At 44.5% G+C, this 9,281-nt stretch overlaps 1 pseudogene; it reads right to left on the bottom strand.

The window, feature by feature from the left end:
• Positions 1-3,905: 3,905 nt before the first annotated feature.
• Positions 3,906-4,010, bottom strand: LOC118630371 (annotated as a pseudogene).
• Between the last annotated feature and the right edge of the window lie 5,271 nt (positions 4,011-9,281).

Below are 9,281 nucleotides of genomic sequence, written 5' to 3'. Positions count from 1 at the left end.
TTCTGCTTGATTGAGTCTAATCTTGACACTCTCTATAGCATTTTTAATATCATTTTTTTTATCCTTACATGAGGGCATTTTTCCATTCTTTATTCAGACAGAGTGGGAGGGAGAGAGAGGAAGAGAGAGTGGGAGGGAGAGAGAGGAAGAGAGAGAGAGAGAGAGAGATACATCGACGTGAAAGGGACAAATTGAGTGGCTGCCACCCATACGACCCAACCAGGGAGGGCCGGGGACAAACTGCAACCGAAGTACATGCCCTTAGCAGGAACCGAACCTGGGTCTCTCTGGACCGCAGGCCGATGCTCTAACTGCTGAGCCAAACCGACCAAGGCTAATACCAATTTTTAAAATTCTTTAGCTCCAGAATTTCTGTTTGGTTCTTTTTTATGACTTTTATCTCTTTGTTGAACTTCTCATGTTTTTCATGTATTGTTTTCCTGTTTTTACTGAGTTGTCTGAGTTCTCTTGTAGCTCACTGAGCGTCCTTAAAACAATTATTTGGAATACTTTGTCGAGCATTAGCTTTCGGTTGCTATCTGTGAGTTTGGAAAGAGCTGTCACATATTCTAGCCTTTATGGACAGGCTTTTTGAATGGGGAAGACCTTCACCTGTGGGTGGTTCAAGGGCATCAGCTAGATGGGGCACAGTGGCTATAACTTCAGTGACAGCACAGCAGTAGCTCTGTGCCCAGGGGCACAATGGCATGGTGGCACTGATTCCAGGCAGCATCAGTGAGACTTTTGGGGTTCTCAGAAACCACGGCCGTGAGTGCCCATGGCAAAAGCTGCTGGTGTCTACCTGCTCTCCTTTTATTTAATGGAGGGAGGTCGTGGCCAAGGGCATTTTTCTTGTTGCTGAGATCCTAAGCGTGGGTGTATGTGTGCCCGTAGCAACACCAAGATTCAGGGTGCAGGCAAGGTGGCAGCAGGAAGAGGAAAGAAGGCACTGTTGCTCCAGTCTCTCGAGGCACAACAGTGGCTTTTTCTCCAGGGGAGGTGCAGCGGCACAGACTTCAGGCAGCTCCATCAGCTCCGGTCAGTGTCAGCAAATATCAAAGGAGTCCTCGGTGGCAAAATCTGTGTCTGCAGTGCTCACGAGGGCTCCTGGGGTCTTCCTGCTCTCCATTTCCCCATAGCAGGAGGTCCTATCTGAAGTTAGTATAGCCACCTCAGCTTCTTTTGGATAATAATTCTATGAAAGATATTTTTTCATTCTGTCATTTTAAACTTATTTTTTAGCTTTAAATCTAAAGTTAGTTTCATGTAACAACATATACTTGGGTCCATTAATTCATTCCTCCAATGACTTCTTTCATTTGAATAGTATAATCCCCTTATATTTAAAGGAATTACAAATGCAAATTAAAACAATGAGGTATCACCTCACACCTGCCAGAATGACTGCCATCAACAAATCATCAAACAACAAGTGCTGGCGAGGGTGTGGAGAAAAGGGGACTCTATACACAGCTGGTGGGAATGCAGACTGGAGCAGCCACTGTGGAAAACACTATGGAGTTTCCTCAAAAAATTAAAAATGGAACTGCCATTTGACCCAGTGATCCCACTTCTAGAATATATCCTAAGAAGCCTGAAACACCAATCAGAAAGAATATATGTACCCGGATGCTCATAGCAACACTATTTACAATCGCTAAGATCTGGAAACAGCACCAGTGTCCATCAGTAGACGAATGGAAAAAAAGCTCCATAGTACACAATGGAGTACTATGCAGCTGTAAGAAAAAGAGATCTCTTAAACCTTGAGATGACCTGGAGGGACCTGGAGAGCATTATGCTAAGTGAAATAAGCCAATAAGAGAAAGACAAGTACCACATTCTCTCACTTATTTGTGGAATATAATGAAAAAAAAAAAAAAAAAGCTGATGAACAAAATAAACTCATAGACATAGAAAGGAGTATGATTCAGACTGACAAACCTCAGAGAAGGGGGGCGGGGGAATGGATGAGATAAACCAAAGAACTTATATGCATGTGTGTGTAACCAATGGACACAGACAACAATGCTAGGAGGGAGGGAGTGAGATGGGGGGGATGTCTAGGGGGAAAAAGGAGAAACATCTGTAATAAAAATAAATTAATAAAAATTGAAAAAAATAAAATAATTATGATAAGAATTTCTACCTTTTTTGCTATAATTTTCTGCATGTCATTTAGCTTTTCTTCTCTTATTTCTTCCATTATTGAGGATAGTAGGCAGGGCATTTGTCCCAGAAAAATAAAAACTTAAGTTCACACAAACACCTGCATACTAATGATCATACTAATCCTTTTTTTGTGTGCTTTGCTAATTTTTTTTTTTTGTAGCTACATATTTTGATTTTCTTTTCATGGCATTTTGTGTATATTCTATAGATATTTTCTTTATAGTTAACATGGGAATTATATAACATCCTGGAGTTACAAAAATATAATACAAACTGATACCAACTTAACCTCAAGCACACACCAAAACTCTACTTTTGTGCAGCTCTGACCCTCTTTATGTTGTTGATGTCACAAACTACATCTTTGTACATTATATAAATAATCACATAGATTTATAACTTTTATGTATTTCTTTTTCAAATTCTATAAAAAAAAAAAAAGGAAAGGTGAAGTTACAAATCAAAATGACAGTAACATTGCCCCAGATGGGTGGCTCAGTTGGTTGGAGCATTGTCCCACACACCAAAAGACTGTGGGTTCAGTTCCCAGTCCGGGCACAGACTAGGGTGCTGGTTCGCTCCCCAGCTGTGGTGCATATGGAAGGCAACAGATTGATGTCTCTCTCTCTCTAAAATAAATGAAAACATATACTCCAATAAGAATTTTTAAAAACTAAGATTAGAGCCCTGGCTGATGTGGCTCAGTTGGTTGGAGAGTCATCCTGTAGAGCAGAAAGTGGCAGATGTGACTCCTGGTCAGGGCACATGCCCAGGTTGCAAGTTTGATCCAGTTGAGGCATGTGTGGGAGGCAACTAATCAATGTTTCTCTCTCTCTCTTTCTTCCTCTCTCTAAAATCGAATTTTAAAAAAGAACTAGAAGAATTTTATTTTTTACACATTAAGTAATATTGGGTTTTATATTTGCCCATGTATTTACCTTTACTGAAGATCATTATATCTTTATATGTGTTTGAGTCGCTGTCTATATTATTTATGTCATTTCAGCCTAAAGCACTCCCTTTAGCATTTCTTTAGGGAAAGTCTAGAGGTAATAAAACATCTGGGGCCAGATTCCTCAATTTTTGAGGGACAGTTTTCCCAGATGTAAAACTTCTGTTGAGTTTTTTTTTTTCTTTTCTTTATTTTAGTAATGTAAATAATATTATCCCATTGCATCTGGCCTCCAAGGTTTTTCATGGGAAATTTACTGATAATATTATTGAGGATCAGTTGTACACAATAAGTTGTTTCTTGCTTGCTGCTTTAAGGTTCTCCCTTGTCTTAGTCTTTTGACAATTTTTTGTTTTAATCCTCACCTGAGGACATTTTTTGCATTTACCTTTAGATAGAGCAGGCGGGAGAGAGGGGGAAGAAGGAGAGAGAAACATCAATGTAAGAGAGACACATCAACAGGTTGCCACCCACATGACCCCAACCAGGGCCAGGGACAAACTGCAACCGAGGTACGTGCCCTTAGCGGGAACCGAACCCGGGTCTCTCTGGACCACAGGCTGACGCTCTAACCACTGAGCCAAACCGGCCAGGGCAAGGTCACTGAATCTTTCTTCTGCCTATTCAAATCTGCTCTTAAATTTCACTAGTTACTTTTTTCTTTTAGTTATTATACTTTTAGCTCCAAAATTTCAGTTTAGCTTCTTTTTATAATTTACACTACTTTGTTGATTTACTCAGCTTGTTTATATATACTTTTCTGAATTTCATTTCACTCTTTAAAAAAAATTTTAACCACAAAGTAGGTGGCAGTTCCTTCGCTGTCAGGTCTGCGTCTCTTCCATTCATCAAGGGGAAGCTAACCTTCTATTCTTTCAAACAACATTTGACTTTCATTAGTTAGTTGTCTGTGTTTTCCCTTAGCTCTTTTAGCATATGTAAGACAGTGGTTTCAAAGTACTTGTGTAGCAAGTTAGATGTCTGGAATTCCTCAGGAATGGTTTCTGCCCATTTACTTTGTTCTTTGTATTCCTTGTGATTTCTTTGCTAAAAAATTGGCATTTGATTATCATCATGTGATAACTCTGGAAATCAGGGTATCGCCTTTCTTCGGGGTTCCATATTCTTTAGTATTGTAGTCTGTTTTAAGAACTTTTCAAATGATTTTTACAAAGGCTATTTCACATCATGTGTGATCACTGATGTCTCTGTTCCTTTAGCTTCTGTTCAGCTAATGTTTCAATAAAGATTTCCCTTAGTGGCAGGAATTGAAACTAAGAACACACACAGAGGGAGAGAGAGAGTAAGGGTGCAGGGGAGAGAATACAATCTGTCTTTTCAGATTGTCTCTTGTCTCTGTGCTGGGCCACTCCTTTACCATCGAGCCTAGAGATCAGCCCAAGGGAGGAATTAAGTTCTTTTAAGGCTTTTCTGAAATGTGTCTTACCCTGGCATTTGCCTGGCTTTCTAAAGTTCTCTGTACACAGGGCTGCTTTTGAATACCTTTATTTCCCAAAGGGTCTTATCCCAGCTTCTCCTCTCTTCCTTAAATGGTCTATTGTATGTCCATCTTGTAGCTTTTATGAGCAATTCTTGTCAATTTTCCTATTTGGATTCTGAGTTATGCAAACAGATGAGCTCCTTGCTGCAGTCCTTCGGGTATCTCCAGACTGGCTAGAACAGATAACAGCTCTCTGTCCTCAAGTTCAAAGTGTTGGGAGGACTGGGACCTAAGCTGCCACCTGCTCAAAACCATGGCCATTGACATGCAGGGAAGGGTGAATCGAGGCAGCTTTTTCTTGATTGGGTGTTTTCTTGGTTACTTTAGACCTTTGACTACTTTCCAAAGCTTGTACCAAGATGCCCAGACAGCCTCTGTTTGTCTTTAGGATGTTTCTTTGGGGAATGAGGGCTTGCAGCGTCCTAAACCACCATTTTATTGATGTCACCCCCTTCTCTTTTTTGACACACATAAATGTTCTCTTTCGTGTCCTCTTTTAGGTGTTCTCTTCCCCAGATGGCTTCTGAGCTGGGTCCCTCACCTCCTTCACAGCTTTGTTGACGTGTCACTGGCTCCACAAAACCTGGCACTTTATCCTAGCATCCACGGTTTTCTTTCCTTTTCAAACTTACACTTTTTATTTTGAGACCATTGCAAATACATAATCACTTGTAAGAAATAATATAGAGAAATCCCATGTACCATTTTCCCAGTTTTCCATAATGATAACATTTTACAGAATTATGGTAAATCTCACAACCAGAATATTGACATTAACATATTCAAGATACAGACATCCCCCCCCCAAACCCCTCATATTACACTTTTATAGTCACACTTATCTCCCCACCTCATTTCACCCCATCACTGACACCTGGAATCCACTAATCTCCTCTCCATTTGTATAATTTTGTCATTTCAAGAATGTTATATAAATGAAATCATGTAGTAGATAATATTTTGGAAGTTTTGTTTTTTTTTTAATTTCAGCACAGTTCCTTGGATATGTATTCAAATTATTGTGTATCGATAGTTTGTTCCTTTTTATTGCTGGGTTGTATCCCATGGTGCAGATGGTACCATTTTCACCCATTGACAGGCCTAGCTTCTTACTGTTAATAAAAAATCTCCTATGATCATTAGTATGCACGTTTCTGTGTGAACTTAAGTTTTCATTTCTCTGGGAAAAATGCCCTAAAGTGTCATCACTGAGTTGAATGGTAGATGTATGTTTCAGAACAGGTTCTTTTTGGATGGTTTATCATCTGAGTTGTCTGTTGGCATCCCCGATTGGAGGCTCCTACCGTTCTCTGTGTGGGATATAAAGGGGGCAATTAGAAAACTCGGGGAACTTGGTCATGGCACGCTCAAGCCCTGTGGTCCCTAGGCAGTTCACCTTCGTGTGTCCACCTTTCAGGGTCTTCTAATATTTGGTCTTGTGTTTTGTGCAGGGTCTTTAGTTGTAAGAGGGAGAATGAATCAATGTGTCTATTCCACCCTCATGGATGAGAAGTCTTCCTTTACTGTAAATGCTTCTCCAAGATTCTGTCACCATCTGACACAGCATCCAGGTTACTTATTTCTTTACTCACTTGCTTATTTCTGCATCGGAATGGGATCTCAGTAAAGCAGGGAGCTTTTGTTGATATTCTCTGCCACCTCTCTGGAGTTTAGAACAGATCCTGGTTTAATAAAAATGTGTTGAATAAAAAAATGATTAAGTGATGGCTACCTTTCTCTTCCTTATACTATTTCTTTGGTGTGGATTTAGTGTGAATTTACTAAGGCACAGTGCAATGACATTTTTGTGACGATAGAAATACATCACTGTGTTTTTCTTTGACATGATTAAATCACACTATACTGATAGAAAATTTAAAAAGTCTCTGCCCAATATTCATTCTGCAGTATCTCATGTCTACAAAGGTGAAGGCCACTTTGCAGTGGGTAGAGGGAAAATGAACTGTGCACTTTCCTGCCCTCAAGCCCAGGTCTTGGCCGCAGGACATCGCCTGCCTTCTCCTGGCCAAGTCAATCACTTTATCTTGCCAGCTCTTTGTAGCAGCCTCTTCCCACCAGCCCTCTGGAGTCCCCGCTCACCTGCCTGCTGTCCCCAGTCCTCGAGGAAAGGAAGTTCTGGGCAGACGTGAGCTATTGATTCACACTCTCTATTTGACCGAACTTGTCGGGCTCCTCTGAACACTCGTCTCAAACTGTCCTCAGCTTTGGGCTTCTGGGTCTGACCAATTTTTGCAAAACTCCTCGGAACCCACGCTCGCCCTCTGATTACCCTCAGCACCGAGTTACATTTCCTCATGCTTTTCCATCCTTCAGGAGATTCCTGATCACCCTGGTCTGCTTTCAGCGTCCTTGTCAAGTAGGTTCAGCCAGAATCTCCCCTTATTGCTGACGTTTTCTCTCAATGATTTTCCACCCACTGACCCCGCCCTGCCCTCGGTTATAAATTCCCATTTGTCCACGCGGTGCTTGGCATTGAGCCCAGCTCCATACCGAGGTCTCGTTCCCCTACTGCACCGATTTCTGAATAAAAGCTGCTTTTACTTCTCCTGGCTCCGGTTGCCTTGGCACCGTGGCCCTGGCTCCCCACCCTGAACTCCAGGTGTCTTCCCTCCGGCAGGTCCCGCAGCAACGGGCTCCTTAGACTCGTGGTCAGTGCACTGGGAATTAAAGGGGCGCTTCTGGGCTGGCCTAGGGCCTCACCAGCTTCTCCCATATCCACAGGAAAATGAGTTTCAAGTTCCAAATGACAAATGTACAAATGACATTTCAAAAAGTGCAGTTTTGCCTCTACTTTTGGCTACGCAGGACCCCCGGTTATCCTGCCTCTCTCAGCCCCGCCTTCCGGGAACTGGACGGTTCCCCGTGTGGCTCACCCCGGCCAGCGCACCACTGCTCAGCCCGTGCTCAGACCCAACATCTGCATGGTACCGTTGATGCTTTTCCCCTCTCTCCTTCCCTAAGGTCCATCCTTGAGTCCTACTGATGACATCCAACGTTCCTGATCCCCTTGTTCTCATCAGGCATCAACCTCACAGGCGGATTTGTTTGGAGACTCCCTGCCAGCACTTCACGTGGCTCCTCCTTCTACCCCTAAACCTCAGCTCCAGTACATGGGCTGTATCCTGGTTGGCATTTGGGGTTCTACTTCCTGGTCTCCCTAGACAAAGCAGCCACCCAGTCCTGCTCTCTCAGGTATATTGATTCCTTGGCCAGCACTAATCAGGATGTGATGCTGTGCTCATACAGGTGCGGGTACACGACTGGTGTGTGACTGGCTGCTGCCACTAAGTGTAAGTGTGTGCTGATTGTCTGCACCTTTGTATCTGCAGTGTCCAGACAGGGTCTGACATGCAGTGACCCGTATCTATTTGTTAGATGCTGCTAAGTGAAAGTCACACATTTCTCCCAGGTCAGAAAAACATGGAGTTGAGCTGGGGACCCTCTGCCTGAGGTCTGTCGGGGAGGAGACCATGTAAGCACGTTGCTCCAGGGCCCCTCTCTTTCCCAGGCACCTGCAACGCTCTGAACAGAAGCTGATCTCTCATTTTTTCTAGAATGTGGGCAAAGCTATGGCATTCATTGAGGTAATGCATTGATTAAACCCTAGCTCTGCGTTTGCATCCCGCAGACAGATCTCTGTCTGGCCTGGAAGGCAGGCTGTAAGATAATTGTGAGACCATGTGGGAGGAGCCAGTGTTGGAGGTTGGGGGTTCAGAAGGAACATAAGGTGAGGGGGATCCTAGGCAGGTGGGTCATAAGTAGCAAATGTGTTCACGGGGGCACGATGCAGATACTACTCTTTGGGAAGCTTGTGGCTTGTGAGGCTGGCTGGGCAGGACACGTGGGCCTGGCCGGGGGGCCCTCAGCCAGCATGGGGACCCATAGACAGGAGTGACCCTTGGGGGCCTGAAGCTGGTCCTGCCCTGCTGGGTCCCTTCCTGCAGAGAGGTGTCCATGGGGTCATAGGATGTGACCACCAGGGCCTGCATTCCTCCTTCTTGGGGTACCCTAACTATCCGCGTCCCAGGCTCTCTTCCACCAGGTTTCTTCCTGAGGGCTGCTCACTGCTCCTGCCTGCATCCCTGGGCCAGGGAGCCTGAGCATGTGCACACAGAGACGCAGGGACAGGCTGGCCTGCCCATGCGCAGGTGCACATGTACCTGGGTTGACGTCTCCTTTGGGCTGGGGCCTAGGCTGGGACCAGGGCTTATCTGCTGCCCTGAGGGGTGCTGGACACAGCCTGGTGCCCGAAGTCATGAGCCACGTGCCCCGACGGTCTAGGGGAGGGGTGGAAGGTCAGGTGTGCATTTGCAATGTGTCCCTGTGATGCTGTGTAGGTGATGGGTCAGAGGGCACGGGGACTGGGAGCCATGGAGACGGGCCTCACATGCCGTGGACTTTGAGGTGAACTTGGGCGAGTTCCTTATCTCGCAGGTGTCATTTCCCAGCACTGGAAAGAGTAAAGCAGCAGAATCATCCGCCAATATACGTTCACTCCCGCGCCATCCTAAGGAGCGAGATTGACGGTGGGAAAACCCTGGAAGCCGCTCTGAAGACCATCCGGCCTGGGTCTCCTCTCCGCTAGAGAGGAGGCGGCCCGTGCGGGAAATAAGCATCCCTTGAGCTTCACCTTGG

Source organism: Molossus molossus, unplaced genomic scaffold (assembly GCF_014108415.1).
Source record: "Molossus molossus isolate mMolMol1 unplaced genomic scaffold, mMolMol1.p scaffold_m16_p_14, whole genome shotgun sequence".
Lineage (NCBI taxonomy): Eukaryota > Metazoa > Chordata > Mammalia > Chiroptera > Molossidae > Molossus > Molossus molossus.
The sequence above is the reverse complement of the archived record's forward strand: the minus strand, read 5'-3'. Positions and strand labels throughout refer to the sequence as shown.